Source organism: Rhinatrema bivittatum, chromosome 8, assembly GCF_901001135.1.
Source record: "Rhinatrema bivittatum chromosome 8, aRhiBiv1.1, whole genome shotgun sequence".
NCBI classification, from domain to species: Eukaryota; Metazoa; Chordata; class Amphibia; order Gymnophiona; family Rhinatrematidae; genus Rhinatrema; species Rhinatrema bivittatum.
The window spans coordinates 97,452,260-97,470,657 of NC_042622.1; the positions used below are offsets into that span (position 1 = coordinate 97,452,260).

General features: G+C 43.0%; 1 protein-coding gene across 6 annotated transcripts in view; it reads left to right on the top strand.

Moving 5' to 3' along the window:
• Positions 1-18,398, top strand: part of NACC2 (NACC family member 2) — a 157,444-nt gene that overhangs the window by 21,706 nt on the left and 117,340 nt on the right. For 4 of the 6 annotated variants that reach the window (XM_029612168.1, XM_029612169.1, XM_029612163.1 and 1 more), the window contains exon 2: positions 1,266-1,366. The exons of 1 other annotated variant lie outside the window; for it this stretch is intronic. The gene's annotated coding sequence lies outside the window, so the exon portion shown is untranslated. Of the gene's footprint in view, positions 1-1,265; positions 1,367-4,364; positions 4,425-18,398 lie in introns of all 6 variants that reach the window. One more of the 6 variants, XM_029612165.1, reaches the window with a different exon arrangement.

Sequence of the window (18,398 nt, forward strand, 5' to 3'; positions counted from 1 at the left end):
ACCCTCTGGCCATGGGTGGGGGGGAAGGTTACAGTATGTCGCCTGGATCAGACCATGCTGCTTCTCTTCTTTCACTCGGCTCTTGGAATTTGAATCTAGTTAAACTTGGCAACTCTTCAGGTAGAAAGAGGCGTCGTGGCACAAACAAACCCCCAGCACCAGGGTAGCTTTATGGAAGTCTTCCAGAACACTCCGCTGCAAGTTAGAGAGTTTGTAGGGAAGGGAAAGATCCCTTATATCTTGGCTGGGAGATTTAGTTACAGGTACTTGAAAGCACAATAAAGAGCGGGCTGAAGAAGGGCGAATACCCCACAGTCATTTTATAGTCCATCTGTAGGAAGCTGCTGAATGGACATGGTTTTTTCTTTGGACTGGGGTGGTCACTTTATTCTTTACTCTTTAGCAAGTAAATTTATTTATTTTTTTTTTTTTTGCTGCCATTGCAAGAATAGAAGTTAGTAGGAAAGATTTGGAATTGATGCCTCTCAATCAAATTAGTTTTCATTCTAAACTCACCAGCCCTCTATTTAAATTCTAGTGGCTGTTTCTCCAGGTGTCCCCAGCTTTTGGTTCACTATTGCTGACTTTGAACCGCAGAATCTTTTGTATTTGTTACAGTCGGTTGTGGGGCACCATAGCAGAAATGTAAATCAGATCCCAGTGTGCAATACTGATGGGCACTTTAGGGGAACACACATGCAGCCGCCTCTTGGAAAAAGGGCTGTGCAGCGCACTTCTGATGTTTGTGCTGCAAGATAGTTCTCACACCTACTGTTTCTCGGTCACTGTTGGGTGAACAGAGCTATGTGGAGATCCTTCCTAAGGTTACACAGAGTTTGGGGAGGAGGAGAAGATGTAATTTGGTGACCTAGGAATTACTCTGATTCAGAGATATCTCATTGTTCATGTGGAAAAGTAACTTAAATATTCGCCTGGAAAATTAAGGAGCCAATTTAAAATTGAACTCTTGAGACCTTTCCCTTTAATGGGATCTGTGACTACCTCAACTTTTTTTTTTTTTTTTTAAAACAAAAACCCCCAACCCCATAAAACCAGAAATCTATTTGATAAAACCCCTTATTTTTAGGAATACTTCTTTTAGACCTAGATGTGTTGGAAAATATCTAAGGAAATGACATTTACTGGGCTTAAATTTGGCTCAAGTTTTATGACTTGTTTAAAAGGAAGGTATGCTACATGAGAGATTTTAAGGAGCCGAGTGGCTTGACTTTGGCCTATAAAGTGTGTAATTTTATCTCTTACAGCACGATGTGACTTCAGCTCGACCCTGTCTGCATTTCCTACTCGATGACCCACGACGATATGAAAGCGTAGCATGGCAGGCAGACCGTTTCCAAAAATGATGGTATGGTACTGGCGTGGCCATATTTTATTATTGAAGCATTGAAACAGAGAAACACGATAGCAAAAAAAAAAAAAAAAGGCCATACAGCCCTATCCAGCCTGCCCATACCATTTACTGCTAATAATGTGCAAGGTTTAGAATAGCTTTCACCCAGACAGGCTCCTCAAACCCTTTTTGAAGGGAAGTGAGAAGCTGAATGCTTACAGCAGTGCCTGCTCACCTCCCAAAACCCCTGATCTGATTCTTCAGGAAGAGGAGGCGGCGGGGGGTGGAATCAGTATAGGCTTCCAGGAAAGTGAAGGAGTGGACAAGCCACCATAAATGCCAGCTCTGTGGATGCTCCATCACTGTGGCCAGGGAAGGGTAATTTGTACTGAGTTTTCTACCTCCCCCCCCCCCCCCCCCCCCCCCCCCGCCACTCACCCCTGTCATTTTGAAAAATTGGATCCTGTGCATCCCACTATGTTCACCCCTGCCTAATGAGCAACAATAATACATTATTAATATATTATATAACCCCCTGCCCACCAGGTCCTCTAGGACCTGTGATACTTACAGAGGCTGGACTGCATGGGCTTGGGTGTCTTCTACCACCTGCTGATTCGTGAAGTTGTTTTCCCCTGCCTGTGGGTATTTCTGCCAGAGCCTTTTCTCTCCTGAGTTCAGCTAAATGTGGTTGGGGAAAGGACAAGCTTCCCAGGACATGGGTTTGACATGTAAGCGCTTTTCTTGCTGTCGACTCTTGATAAATTGCTGTACAGGAAAACTAAAGGTGCATAAAATAAACCTTTTCCAGTTTTCTAAAGGGTCTTTTAAGATTCTTTTTTTAAATTAATCAGAGACCGTGACTAACGAGGAAGGAGGAGGATAGTACTGTGTTGCACAGTGGCACTAAATGAAAGACTTTGATGATATTGATAATGTTGGTATGCACCTTAGTGGTAATCTTGATAGGCAGAGCAGTGAAAGGGGTAAACCTTATATCAACAATTATTCAGAATGTCAACTCACTTGATTCTTAGCTGAATTGCGTCCTCACTTGATCTTATTTATGTCACCTTAATTTCTGTCTGATATAGTTTCTTTTACAGGATTTTTCCTAGCAGAAGGCGTGTACTTTTTTAACTATTTTATTTTTATTTTAAAAATTTCTATTCTGCCGAATTCAGATGTTTTTGTTCTGGGTGGAATACCTTCTTGCTTGTATTGGTTTTTTAAATCTCCTTCCTGGAGTCTGCTTTTCAGCTGTAGTTTCTACATTCTGTGCTATTTACAAGCGTGATGATTTCGTGAAGCTTATACCACCTCACTCAGATTTACCATGGTGGAAATGGTAATGTGGAAAGTATTTGTAGAATTTGAAAAGAAATCTGCTTGTATTGTGTTTAATTTATTTTGTTTGTATTGTTGGTTTAATGCTGTACATCACTTTGAGAGATTATCATCAGTGAATAATAAATGTTTTTAAAATAAATAAATATCTTGGATACAGTAAAATAATGTAGAATTTCTGAAGGCATCTTAATGGCCTGCTTTATTTTTAAATAGTTTTATTTTTGTTTGTCTGCTAGCATTGCTGCTGAGTAAGGGATGCAAAGTACTATAGTGGTCGTAGCATTGGCATATGCTTTGGTGTATGATTTGGGAGAAACTTAAGGCTCCTTTCTGCCACTGACTCTTGGTGTGACCTTGGGGATTTGTCTTGATCTGGTTTCCCTGGTTAACAATAAGAGAAACTTCCTTGCAGGGGAAAAGTTCAAAGAATTATTCAACATTGTTTGCAAAGAGCCTGAGGTTTTATGGCGGATATGGCCAACTGTCTTTACATTGGAGTAACTTGTATTAAAATACAGCAAGCCTGCTTAAACAATGCACACATTCTGAATTCCTTTTCAATGAAAAATCTCTTATAGTGATTGAGCCTTTTGTCATACTGAACAACTTCAATTTAATTAAAAACACAGAAAAAACATAATTCATTATTTCAATCCTTGCTCACTTTGTTGCCTTGCATCTTGGTTCAGATAATTACATTTGGCTTGACCTAATTTTTGTTGCTGTTATTGAATGTTTGTTGTGTCTGCGGTCGTTTATTTACTGTCTGGTTTTGACTAGCTATTTTGTTTGATTGTATGTTCTTTGTAAACAGTATTTTAGTGCTGGTTGTCAGCACTTTGGATGGTTTTCTAGGAAAAAAGTATATAGAATTTTTAAAATTAAAAATAAATAAGTCAGACTGGAAAGAAATTTGATTTGCACCACAATTCTGGGGTCATCACCGGAGAACTGAAACCACGTTGGCCACCAAGAGGCCTGACTTTGTTTTTCCCCCAAGCCAGAAGTAGTTGGGAAGCCTAGGTGGTTGGGGAAACTCTCCTGCTTCCTTTGAAAGATGACACATGCAACAGAATTCAGAAAACCTGTAGCATTTTGAGCAAATGAATGTGAGGGGACATTGGGCAACTTGGTATAGTTAGCACCTTTGGCAGTGATTTTAAATTTATTTCAGTGTGCAGAGATAGATGCATGGCAGATTCCTATGTTTTTTATGAGGGCAGCAGGGCAGTCACTAGATAAAATGATGCCCCAGGCAAGGGTTGCTTTCAGTGCCCTCCCTTCTTCCAGTCATGCAGACTCAAAAACTGTCTTAAAAGGGTGATGTGCCCCTCCCCTCACCTGGCGTGGTACTCAAGGCGGTCAACTTTTCTTGCCCATCCCTGCAACTGTCCTACACTAAGGTCTCCCTTTTGCCACTCTCTACTTGAGCAAAATTATGCAGCCCATGGTGGAGAACTTTGTAACTGACGACCAAGCCTGCTGGATGCCTCCACATCTTATAATAAAGTGACGTGCTGTAGCCCGAGCCAAGACTGGTGATACCACATCAGCGTTTCTTCTGTTTGACTTAATGAGAGCTGGGAGAGGTCAAGATGAAAACCAATATGCATTAACTTTTTTTTTTTCTTCCTCTGCTCTACATGCACCCTTACCCCATCAGGGAAGTTGACCTACAAGGTCCTTTTGCTGCTGTTCTTTGACGCTAGTTGCAGTTTGGCAGGTAACATTTTCTGATCTTGTCAGCAGTCTAATAGTGATTAATGGTATTATTTGCATGCACTTCATTCTCCGGCCTGAATTTCCACTGCAGAAACAAAGTGCAACCACCAAGCTCTTGTGAGCTGAGTGCAAATGCATTTTCAACACTGCCCCTCGGTAGGAGGAGGTGTGTCCATTTGGCTTGCCAGATGTTCTGTGATCCAAGACAGAAATGCCAAAGTGTCTGTTTCAACAATTCCTGCCATTCCTGTTCAAATTAAACACTTAAAAAATACATGCGTATGGGTATATATCTATATATAGCTATAACTTTTTTTTTACCAAGGACTGGATTGCATGTTATATGATAGCTTTAGTGTGTAAGATTCAGCAAGTTAAAAAAAAACAAAACCAAAAAACCTTGCATTAATACTAATAGAACTCTTGACATGGAAAAAACAGTTAATTCTCTTTTCAGATGTCTGCATTGCTCTGAAAACCTCAAATTATTTCTTTGCACTGTTTTTGTTGATTTTTTTTTTTTAGTTGACTAATGCGTTCTCTGATGAATAAGGGAAATTAACGTGTGAGTAACCAGAAGGCTTGTATTTCTTAGCTGTATCTGTCGTGATTTCTTAATTTCCTGAGTGAGCGCAAGGTTCCTGAGGTTTCCGGTCCTGTGCCAAAAAGACTATTTCTACACATAAGTTCTTCATTGTAATAGGAAAAAAAATCAATTTGATAGCTTTCATGTCAGCATGCATGTCTGATGGGCTAAAAGTTATTGCAGTCATAAAGTACGCAGCATCATTTTTCTCTTTTAGATTTGACAGGATTAATAAAGTCAGCCACAAAAATTTCCCGGTTATGAAGGCAGCTGTAAGTGCCGATTTAAAAATTAGGTAATGAAATTGGCTGCTTGTAGAAAGTGTTTGCTATTTCTCCTTTGTTAAAATTGCAAAAAGAATGCAAAAGAAAGAAACGGTCATGTGGCCGATATAGAGGATGAAGAGTGTGCATGAATTGATCCTTTTTGTTTTTTAATGCAATCACTGTGCAAACTCGAGGTCTCCTGAGTTGGCATGCAGTCTAAGGACAGGGAACAGGCAGCCAGTTCACCTTGGAGGTAGCTGCATGTTAGCTAGTATCTGAAGAGCTCTAAATTAGCAAAGTATGCTGGATCCTGTTTTCCCCAGATGACGTTTTGTTAATGGTAATGATTAGGATAATATGTAAAGAATGGAGGGAAAAAAACTGAGATCTGCATAACTGGATAAGGTCACTGGTAGGCTTGGAGCACTGAGAATACTTTTTTTTATTTGTAATTAACATTTAAATTCACACTTTTTAATTTTGCTAATTCTGCTTAAATATTTTTAGCACCTGTAATTGGAAGTAGCACACTCCATATTCAGACATTTTATTTACTGGTTGGTTGCCTGAGGTAGGATAATGTACACTCGTATACTAATGTTTAACTATATTACTCTGCTATATCTCCCTGTTGTATTGTAAATTAAAATTGCAGTACTAATACAACATGTTTGCCTCATCTTTTCAAATAAAAAGACAAGAGGTGGCGTTTTTTTATGCACCTCTGCGATATGCTGAACATCCCACAGAGAAAGACTTCTTGGAATAGACTGGACAGCAGAGACTTTCTGTACAGAGCACTAAGGTCTGTGTGTATCAGTGGAAGGATATTTCTGAGGTCAAGTCGAATGGGACCTTAGCTTGCATAATAAGAAAGAAAAACATACACCGGCATAGTCCATGCTGACTTAACTCTGTTGAAATGTAATTGGAATATACCAGGGTCTCTTAGCAAAGTGAAAGGATGTGTGACATTGGATGGAAGGGGCCACATTGGCCTGATGTCCGAGTGCTGCCCAGTACACGGAAGAGAGGAAAAGGCAGACGTTATGGCACATATAGTCAGGTCTTGCTGCAGTAGGCATTCTGCTGCCTGGCGGATTTTACTGTGCTAGGCCTTTCCTCCTTATTTATTTATTTAGATATCTATTCCACTCATTCACCATGACAGATCTTGTGCATTTAATTGGTATCATCTCTACTACTATTAGCCCTGTAAAAGCAGTCCTGCCACTCCGTTTTATTGCTGTGACGTGGTTTCTGGACGGGTCCCCTGGAGGTGTGGAGGTGCTGCGTGCTCACCAGTCGAAAACAATTGGAGCAACCCGATGCTTTTGAGTTGGCAGACTATTGCTGTGCAGACATTTCTGGCAGCTTGGAGTCCATGAAACCTAAAGTTTGGGCGGATGCCGTAAGGTTCTTGCCCCAATATACCAGACACGAGGCTCAGATATTTTAGAAATTTAGTAAAATGTTTATTATAGTAAATAAATGATTGCCAACCACACCATAAGTGTCTGGGAAGGAGAAATACAGGGTCAGCAAGAAACCCTAGAAGCCTTAAGATTTCTCCTTCCCTATGTCACAGTTTTACAAGACTTGTATACATTTTTTCCTGGTTACCTTTGCCAAGTACTGATCATTTCTAAATGTGTCACTCTGGCCTGACTTCCTTTCCCTAGACCACCTGCACCCCCAACATCTGTTCTCCTTGCTTGCTTGCTTGCTTTCAAGTCCAAATGTCCATTCTATTTTCATCTCCCCACAATACTTTGTAGGAAGACATTGATCATCTCTTATCAGTCTCTGCATTTTCCTTTGTAGTTGGTTTCCACACGGACCACACATGTATCCTACGTGGGCCATTCCCATGTCCTTCACTTCTTGCTGACTTAAGTCCACATCCTGCAGCTGTAACGAGCTGCTTTCCTTACAGCACGTATTTGACATGCGCTGGCACCAACAGTAGGACATAGTTCAGCAGTCCAGCAGCGGTCAGCATTATACAGTGCTTATGGAGGATGGAAAATCTGGGAGCCGGTAGCCTTCTTAATGTTGCTAGTGAGCAGGAGATAGTGACTTAGAGTAGTAATAATTGATCATTATTACATAAAATCATCGATTACCATACACACGTTATTTGGAAAGGAATCAAGGAGACTAGAAAGAAGTTGTGACTTTTCCAGCTTGTATTCATGGATTTGCTGCTCAGATTCTCACATGGGCATTGGTTGTTCTTACTCCATTATGTCAAACTATTGAAACTCTTTTTTCTTTTTTCCTCCTGCTTCTTTTGGCTTCCAGCTCCATTGCAACTGGTCTCTTTTGGGCTTCATTTGGGATTGCTCATAGGATTTTCCCCTCCATTTTTATACCCACTTGCCTATTCTGCCCAGCTACTCCACTGTCGGTACTCAAGCCAGGGGCCATGAACCGCAACTCCCTCCAGAATTCAACTAATATGGATGACTCCAAATCTGGCCAGTGCGTCTCTCCACTGAGTGATGGCTGAGACTCTCCTCTTCCCCCTTCTCCCACCAGGCGCTACGAACATTGCTTCTGCATCATCCCTAGCTCCAGGTGATCTGGGGACCCGAGGCCCTGCTCAGGAATTGAACCCAGGTCGTCCACATGGCAGTGCACAGCATCTGCCGCTGAGCTACCAGGCCCACCCTGAAGTATTTTCTAATTAGTGGATTACTGTGGGCAGAGGAAGAGCTCTGGCAAATTTATAGGCCCCATAGATAAGCAGGTTCCCAAATTTTGCGTACCCTAAGCTCAGTGTCGGAGGGGCCTGAATTATTCACATACTTGGCACTCTTATGTACATCTTTGATTATTTAATCATAGTGAACATAGTAAATGATGGCAGATAAAGACCAAAAATGCCCATCTAGTCTGCCTAGCAATGATTTTATGGGCATCTACCGAAAGTAGATCAAATTCCCAGATGGAACTCAACCCCCAGTTCCATTGTGTCCCCATTAGGGCTGCAAATGCCGTTCTGTGCAGGTTACCCCATAGCTTCCAGGAAGCACAGTGCAGCTTTATCACAGAATTACTTCCGGTTTGGCAGCGCAACAATGCAAGACGCGTGAACCTCGGTGTCAAACAAAGCTGGTACATCTAAGCACAACATTGTATCTGGTAACAAAGGAGGATTGAATGTGGTATTTTAAAGATCAATGAACTCTACAGCCCCTGAAGCAGCTCAGTCAAATGAGCAAAACTCAGCCAGAGTCGGGCTTTACCTCTACTAGACCAAATTGTAATAATAAAAGAATCCTTGTTTTTACCGATGTATTCTTTTTGGGTGCTACTTTGCCACTTTGGATTGGTTTCCGTCTTGTTTCCTGGGACTGTTACTATTCTCTTGCCACTAGAGATCCTCTGTGTTTATCTTGTGCTTTTTCAGAGATTACCACTATCCTTGTCATGATCACCATCCACCCCGGGAAGACTTACCAGACATGCACCACCATCTCTTGAAAAAATACCTCTACTTTACTACCCTCTTGGAACTTCATAAGGTGATCCCTAGTTTATAGCTAACTTTCCATTGAAAGGCTTCTTGTGAATTAATACCTTTCATGTATTTAAATGTCTGTCTTGCCTCTCTCTAGGGTATACATATTAAGTTTTTCAGCCTCATCTTATAGGACTTTTGGTGCAGGTACTGCCCTATTTTGGTTGCCCTTCTCTGGACCATTTCTAGCCTCTATATCCTTTCTGAGATGGTCTCCATGACTGAACAGAATACTCCCTTTGAGGCCTCACCAAGCACTATTATCCCTTTCTGCTGGTTGTGCTTCTCCATAAGCATTCTCCCGACTCTGGCCACTACCTTAATCACACTGTTTCACTATCTCGAGATCTTCCAACACTCTTACCAAGATCCCTCTCCTAGTAGGCGTGCATCAGTTCTTCCGTACCGTCTGCATATTGCTCCCATTGATTTGTGCATCCCAAGTGCATGACTTTGTACTTTTTGGCATTGAATCTTTATAAAGTATTAAACCACGCCTCAAGCTTACTTGGATCACTTTTCATTCTGTCTACACCTTCAGGGGTGTCCACTCTGTTGCAGATGTTAGTGTCATCTGCAAAAAGGCAGATTTCCCTCTAAATTCTCTGCAATATCGCTGACAAAGATATTGAACAGAATTAGCCCTAGGAACGATTCCTGAGGCACTCCACTTATCACTTTTCTCTCTTCAGAATGAATTACACTTTCCATTACCATCTGTCATCTTTCACTCAACCAGTTTCTGATCCAGACCACTACCTTGGGACCCACCTGCAGTTTATTTATAGCCTCCTACACAGGACAGTATCAAGAGTTTGCTGAAAGCCAGGTAAACCACATCCAGCACATGTCCTTGATCTAATTTTGTAGCCACCCAATTAAAAATATCAATGAGATTTATTTGATTGGCATCTGCCTATAGTAGAGCCATGCTGCCATGGATCCTGCAGTCCACTGGATTGTAGATAGTCCTAATCCTTTCCTTTAGAAGAATCTCCATCAGCTTTCTCATCATCAAGGTAAGGCTTACAGGCCTGCAGTTTTCAGCCTCCTCTGTTACCACGTTTATAAAAAGGGATCACATCCACCTTCTTCAGTCCTGCGGGACCATGCCCGACTCCAAAGATCTATTGAATGGATATTTCAGTGGACCATCTAAGACATCTTTATTTATTTTATTTGTGAGTTTTTATATACCGAAGTTTGGTACAAGCCTTCACTCCGGTTTACAAATATAACAACTTCTTACATTAAAAGTCTTAATATTATGTATTAACAGATACACTTTGTTAACATTTATCTTTACTAACGATAACATAGCAACATTTAGCTTTACTAACGGGAACATGGTAACATTTATCTTTACTAACAGGCATGGTAACTAGTAGTTAATGTTAAACGTTGATCAAGTTTTATTTGTCCAAATTTTAGGTGAAAATGGTTTCTTATCTTGACGTGTATAGTTGGTGGGAAAGGGAGGGATATGGATATAAATAAGTTTGAGGATGGAGGGAAATGTGGTTCAGTGGGTCTGGGCTACCTTTGTATCCTAAGATGCATCCGTGTGGCCCCATGGCTTTGTCATATCTTGGTAGTTGGAGTTTTTACTTGCTGATTATAAAAATATGCAGAAACAAATGAATAAGTTTGAGTCTTTGTACCAAAAATAAACAAAAGTGCAGGTTTTTTTTGTGGTTTTTTTTTAATGGCCCAGCAGTTTCATAGAAACATAGAAATGACAGCAGAAGAAGACCAAACGGCCCATCCAGTCTGCCCAGCAAGCTTAGCATTTGTTTTTTCATACTTATCTGTTTCTCTTGGCTCTTAGTAACCTTTTGGTTCTATTTCCCTTCCACCACCACCATTAATGTAGAGAGCAGTGTTGGAGCTGCATCTACATGAAATATCTAGCTTGATTAGCTAGGGGTAGTAATAGCCGCAATAAGCAAGCTATACCCATGCTTATTTGTTTACCCAGACTATGTAATTTAGTCCTTGCTGGTTGCTGTCTGTATATAGATCCATTTTTCTTCATTCTCCCTGCCGTTGAAGCAGAGAGCTATGCTGGATGTGTGTGAAGTATCAGTCTTTCTCCCCTCCCATTGAAGGAGAGAGCTATGCTGGTTATGCATTGAAAGTGAAGTATCAGGCTTATTTGGTTCGGGGTAGTAATCGCCGTAACAAGCAAGCTACTCCCTGCTTTTTGTGAATCCAAATCCTTTTTTCCACATTTCCTCTTGCCATTGAAGCTTATAGCAATGTTGGAGTCTAGAGCAATGTTGGAGTAGCATTAACTGTGTGTATGTTTATTGAATAAGGGTATTATCTCCAGGCAGTAGCCGTCATTCCCGCGAGCCACCCAGTCTTCATTCATTCATGTCCTCTAGACTTTATGGATCCACAGTGTTTATCCCACACCCCTTTGAAGTCCTTCACAGTTCTGGTCTTCATCACTTCCTCCAGAAGGGCATTCCAGGCATCCACCACCCTCTCCGTGAAGAAATACTTCCTGACATTGGTTCTGAGTCTTCCTCCCTGGAGCATCAAACCGTGACCCCCTGGTTCTGCTGATTTTTTTTGGATGGAAAAGGTTTGTCATTGTCTTTGGATCATTAAAATCTTTCAAGTATCTGAAAGTCTGTATCATATCACCTCTGCTCCTCCTTTCCTCCAGGCTGTACATATTTAGATTCTTCAATCTCTCATCATAAGTCATTCGATGAAGACCTGTTTCTTTGGGCTTCTTGCTCAGTTGTTGCTGGGGCTGGGATCTGGCATCATGAGACTTTATTCACAACTGCCTGAGGGATTCCCCCCCATATTTTATACCCACTTCCAGTTCAGCCCAATCATTGCAGGGGCAATCCTTTTCCTGGGAGGGAAGGGGTGCCATGCACTAGAGCTTCTTTAGGAATCCTGTAATCATGGGCCCTAAATCCAGCCACTAGGTGTCGCCGTTGCAGAACAACAGGGACTCCATTCCCCAGGGGCTGTGAATGCTGCCCCCGCTGGCCCAAGTATTGGAAGACCTATTATGAATTGAACTCAAGTACTTCATACAGCAGTGCACAGCATCACAACTAAGCTACTGGACTGGCCTTAAATGTGCTTTATTGCTATGATGGATGCCATATTAACAGCTTTACTTTGATTGCTCCCAGGAGTGACTTTAAATAATTTGGGAGGTGAGTCAGGTGTTTGTGTGTGTAGGGCTAGATCTGAAGTGAGACTCCATTTCTCAATGGCAAGCAATACAGAGCCTTTCCATTTCTTGTTGGATTTATGAATGTGATTTCTTTTTGAAGTATTTTGTACTCTTTAGCTTTTGGAGGGAAGGAATACAAAGTCATTAGATTCCTGTGTAAGAGCTGAGTCCCTTTCGTGTTTGGTGCCCAGGGAAAGCGTTCTTGGAACTGGGATCTTATGTATACAGTATATTAATCTGCAATGAAAAGTATATACAAGTACCATATGGATGGAAGAAAGCATGGTGATGATAAATAGTTCCTTTAGTTTTGCTTTCATGTAGCCTGGAGAGTCCATGGGTGCCTTTACCTGTTTTATGAAATGCTGTTTCCAGGGAGGATAACTTTAAAACAAGTGTGAGCATGCCCACATATACGGATGTACACATGTACTTGTGTGCGTAAGATATAAAATACATGCAACTCTACCCAACAACAAATTTGCATATCTAAAAGATACGCGACATGTACTGTTAAACATGGCTGGATGAGTTCTGTGTTAACACTGATCTGCCTATCTTACTTAGCTGGCTAGGTAGCGAGTTTTCAAACTTTTCCAACTAAGTGGCAGCAAGGCCGCCACTTACCGGGGAAGTTGTAATTTATCTTGATAAGTAATGTAATTCAGCTCTACTCGCATATTTGCGCTCCTAATATTAATCATTTACACAAGAAGATTTAACTCGTGTACTGCTCTTGGCAAATGTCGGCTTTTTAAGTGCATACTTCCTTGAATTTTGCATTATGTGCGCGAGAAGGAAATTAGCAGTTTTACCTAGTAAGCCACCAGGTTGCACCTCGTGAAGACCCTCCTAGATCTCCTCAACTCCCCCCATGTCACTCAGACCCCTGACCCAGTCATTTTTTTCACTTTCCAGATGTTTACGATCACTTAGCCCTGATGCTGAGCAGAAGTAAATTTACGCAAGGAAAAGACTGACCAGCATTACTTTGGCAGGTTTTAAAATAGCAACTTGTGCATGTAAATGTTGGCCCCTCCTGGGAATGCCCCTGCCTCGCCCCCAGTCACCCCTTTTTTTTCTACGTGCAAATTTACTTGTGGTCCCTGTGTTCTGCACGTATGTTGTGGCTTTTAAAATACCGTTTACCCGTGCACATGCTATTTCACTTGTGCACGTGGTCTTTTTTTTTTTTTTTTTTGCACATGCAGCTTTTAAAATCTTCCTCATAGGTTTCACTGAGGATGCATTTCCCTGCTACAAAGATCCAACAACTTAAATCTGAGCATAGGGTTATAAAATCAGAATTCTAGAAAGTTAGGGCTGAAACGGGCCTCAAGAGGTCATCTAGTCCCTCTTCCCTTCTCCACCATAGGTAGGGTCTACTGTACCTAAACCATCCTAAACAGATATTTCTCTAATCCAATGGTGCACAACCCAATCCTTTCCTCTTCCTCCCCACCCCTGCCCAGCCAACCAAGTTTTCAGGATGTCCCTAATGAATATTGATGAGAGAGATTTGCTTACACTGCCTTCAGTGTATGCAAATATATCTCATGCATATTCATTAGGGATGTCCTGAAAACCCAAGTAACAAGGGGGTCCCAAGGATCGAGACTCATCTGTTACCACCTTTCTTTCGGGCCGAGCGCACTTTTAGCCCCCATTTGGCCGCGTGTTTTCGACGCACTATTTTTACCCCTTATACAGTAAGGGGTAATAGTGCGTGGAAAACGTGCGGCCAACCCCCCCCCCCCCCCCCCCCGAAACTAATAGCGCCCTCAACATGCAAATGCATGTTGATGGGCCTATTAGTTATTCCCACGTGATACAGAAAGTAAAATGTGCAGCCAAGCCGCACGTTTTACTTTCAGAAATTAGCGCCTACCCCAAGGTAGGCATTAATTTCTGCCGGCGCTGGGGAAGTGCACAGAAAAGCAGTAAAAACTGCTTTTCTGTGCACCCTCCAACTTAATATCATAGCGATATTAAGTCGGAGGCCCCAAAAATAAAAAAATAATTAAAAATTAAAAAAAAAAAAATTAAATGCCTACAGCCTGCGGGTTGGAAGACGGACGCTCAGTTTAGCCAGTGTTCGTTTTCCGAACCCATGGCTGTCAGCGGGTTCAAGAACCGATGCAGGTAAAATTGAGCGTCGGCGGTCAGACCCGCTGACAGCCGCCGCTTCTGTCAATAAGGAGGCGCTAGGGATGCGCTAGTGTCCCTAGCGCCTCCTTATTACTGCGGGCCCTCATTTAAATACTTGATCGCGTGCCCAAGAGAGTGGCCGTTTTTACTGTATCGGCCCGAGTGAGAGTGATCTTACTGCTTCCCAAGGTAACTGGTTCTAGTGTATAACTATCTTCACAGAAAGTTCTTCTTAATGCGTAATCTAAGCCTTCTCCACTGAAATGAGAATCTTTTGCTTCTCCTCTCTAACTATAGGCATAGTTTGCCTGCGCAAGGTACAAGGAGGGCATACTGATGGGGGAGGGGAACAGAGGAGCCCAAAGCAGCACTAGCACCTGGCGCATTGGGGGAGGGGGGCACTAACCCCTATGGCTCTCCCCCCCCCGCCCCCATTGGGCATGGGTCATCATTTTTTCTTTATACTCCCTGCATAAGCAATGTACATGAGGGATGCAGAGCAACATAGGTTGGATTTGGAGCCTGCGTCTTCATGGTTCACAACCTTGTGCGCTCTCCACCCTGCTAATAACCGCCAGCGGTGAATCCGAACTCCTGCACTTTTAGAAAGTATCCAAGCTGGATGCGCTGCTAACGACATCCTAGCTTTGTTTTTTCTTTAGATTTTGATTTGCACATTCAGGCAAGTAATGATTTTTGCCATGCGTGTGCCTTTTTATTGGTGTAGGATTAGGGCATAGCAGCCCTGTTTTTAGAATTGCTTTTCTGATAGCTGCAGAAGGGGGGGGGGGGGGGCGGTTTCATCATTCAGTAGAGAGAACAAGCAGAAGAGTTCTTGTCAAAGTGAGGTATCCTGCTGCTCCCTTGTCCTTCCTTTCCCCCAGGTTTTTTTTTTTCAGAAGACAAAAACCTCCTAGCGTGATGAATGTTGAGCACTCTGTGCTGAAATAGGAGCTGCTTGTGTTTCTTGACCCAGAGCCTTGAAAGTTGTTATTGAGTCTTGCTACAAAGTTTCCTGCGTTTCACAATGCCAACGGTTCATGTCTAATTGGCCAGAGAGAGCATGCAAGAAGAATCTCTGCAGGTCAGAAAGGCAAACTAATGAGCAATTCATTTCTGCCTCTGCATTTTTGCAAACTCATGTCTTGGGCAGAACTTTATGTCAGAGTAAGTGGGTCATCAGCGCTTGCCGGTTGGTCACCGTTTCTTATCCAGCACCGAAGTCTCCTGTGGCTCCGTTGATAAGCCAGCATCTGAATGACCCAGAGTTCATGAATATTTATTGTTGTAATCTGGCTGTTGGCAGTTTTACTCTTGGATTCAGAGGGTACCCATCTTATTTCTAGCATGTTTGTGACTGGAACGCTGGCATCAGGGCTTAATTTGTAGACAAAAAGGAAGTGGACCTGTGGAGTTGGAGGAGGAGGAGGAGGAGGTGGTGGCGGCAGAATGAGGACGGGGCCAGATCCTGTGTTTATCTCTTTCTCCCAAACACACACTCTTTTGTCTCACACATATATGCAAACATACTCTTCCTCTTCCTCCTCTTTCCAGTGATCCTCCATCCCCAGCCATTCTTCCCTTAATGAGCCCTGGTGTGTGAAGAATGGCTGGGGGTTGAGCACTCCTGGGAGCTGGGGATGGAAGGTCACTGTAGTAAAGAGGAGGAGGAGGGCACAGCGATGGGGACCCTTTCTCTCTACCCTCCTCCTCTCTGCCCTGAAGATCCTGGTTTTCCATTCCTAGCCCTAAATTCTCCTTCCCCACCCCACCAATCCCATCATCCTTGGGTGGCAAAGGCTCACCCTTAATCCCTGGTAGTTATCTAGCCTTTGGCCACTCCCCTGCCCCCCCCCCCCCCTCCTCCTGAAAATTACCTGTCCAGCAACTCTCCTCTTTCCTTATCCAGAAAGGCTTAGGCCTCTTCTTAAGCTAGAATCAGCTGGCTCTCCTCAACCTTGGGGAATAAGGTCAGGTTGGTGTGTACCATCCGCTCTCCTCAGCTTCCTTGGATTGGGGATGGGGGCCTAAAATTCAAAAGCATGATCTGCTCTTTGCCATCTCTGAGAAGAAAGGAAGGGAGCAGCACTGCATGCTCTTCTCACTTACCCCTTCTTTTCCCACCCCACATTCACTCTTTCCCCAACTTTCTGATCACCTCACTCACAGACTGCCCTCCCCCTAATAAACAGGAGGGTGAGGAAAGAACACAGGGGATTATGGAGGCAGGGTTAGGGAGCAGAGTGACTCCAGGTTCAGCCTCTCCTCTCCTCTCCTCTCCTCTTCCCTGGATGGGAGGGGAAGAAGCAGAACACCCCTGCTGCTCTGAAAAGAAGTGCCAGAACGTCCCTACCCAATGAACTTTAAAAACCAGTTTCTTACCAGTCCTAAGCTGGGAAGTGCTCCATCTTCACTATCTTGTAAAGCTAGGAAATGAAATAATTGCGGTAGGTCTTAGGATACATCACAGGATTAATTAAGAGAACAACAACATTGAAATCATATTATACAGATTTGTTTGTCTCCTGGTAACCAGTGGGAATCTTGAATCTTAGTGAGCTGTAGGGAACTTTATAAAAATTCCATGCTAAGGTTTAAAAAAAATATCAGTCCAGTCTGTTCCACCTTTTTGCCAAACTGTCCATGAGTATTTGTCTGCAGAAGGCAAAGAACCTTGTAGAATTTAATTCCGTTGTGTTCCTCAAGTAAATCAGTTCCTTCCTGACCTCATGAAGATGATCAGAGCAGATCCCGTAGTAAGCACTCATTAGTAAGACTCAATAAATCTGAATATCCATGGGACTCATCCAGTTGCATGGTCTTAAGGCTCCTTTCTTCTGATCTGAAGGGTTTATACCTTTTCCTCCGTCAACAAACTGGGCTGAATTAGCCAAGGCATGGGTGATGTCATCTGATGTTGCTAAATTGCTAAATGGACCCATCTCTATCTCAGTAAAGCTTTTACTACTGAGTGTGCACTGCCTTGTGAGTCCCCCCCTCCCCCCTTTTTTTTTGTCTGAGCTTCCACATGGATGTGTACCCTCTCTCTCTATATATTGTTTAGTCTTTTTTTCAGTTTCTGAAGGTCTTCCTGTAACTCGTCAGTTACCTTGGCAGTTCCTCAACACGCACTTTTCAGTGCTATAAAAAAAAAAATCCTTGATTTTGCAGAATATCCGACTCCAAGAAGGCCGCCTTCAAGGACTGTGTCTGTGGCCACAAAATATCCATCACAGACAGCCACGATATCTACTACAAATACCTTGACTCTGATCACATTTCAGCCAACTACTATGACTCTGGTGTATGTTGCTGAGATCCCAAAGGAACAGGACCTGGAAGATGGAGGACCTTTTGGAGGTCGGTGAAAAGTGAGAGTGTTCCTTCTCACCAAGTTAAGCTCCTCCCAACTGTCATAGCTCCTCCCAGTCTGCCATAGTTTAGGAATCAAGCAAGATGTGGAAGTGTCGAGTGCAGGAGCCCACAAACTTCTCAATGCACCCAGGGGCCGATTCCCTATCTTTGTGGGGTTTGTCACAGAAGAAAAAGTGCCAATCCTCAGATTCAGCAGTGCATTCGGCGCTGATGAATGAGCTATCATCGACACATCATTACACCTTGGCGCCTTTAATACATCAGACTTCACTGTCAATGCTTCGGGCTTCAGCATCACTGACACATCAGTCTTGGTGCTGTTCCTGCACTGGATGCTGGAAAAAGCATTGGGAGGACCAGGAGAGGGCTCATCACAGCTACTTTCCTCTGTGTTGGTGCCATTGTCTCCAACTCAACTCCTTGATCCAGATACCAGGCCTTCTGGAGCTGCTGCCTTTCCATCATCCCATAGGCTTCACCAGGAGACTCCAGATCTAATGTGTTCCATTGCGCCTCTGATCTCTGTGACCCCCAGCTCAGTTAATTCAGGAGGGAGGCCATACCTGAAGTCCAGTATGTACTTCTCAGGAACATGACCCTATATTGGTTTCAGAAGAGGATGTCTTTTCACCAACTCCAGACCAAAGGACAGAGCAGTCCATAGAGAAAGTAGCTGAATTAGTGAAGACTTTCTCTACCTCACTGATGGCCGTGACAAGGAGGGCGTCCTCCAACCTCTCCTGTCCAGAATATCAATTTGTTTCTGCAAGAGGAAGTCTCTTTCACCTACATGCTTCAGGAACTCTAATCATAGGTGGGTTCCAGCTTGCATCAGTCATCTCTTTTTGTGGAGGAATCCAGCCATTCTG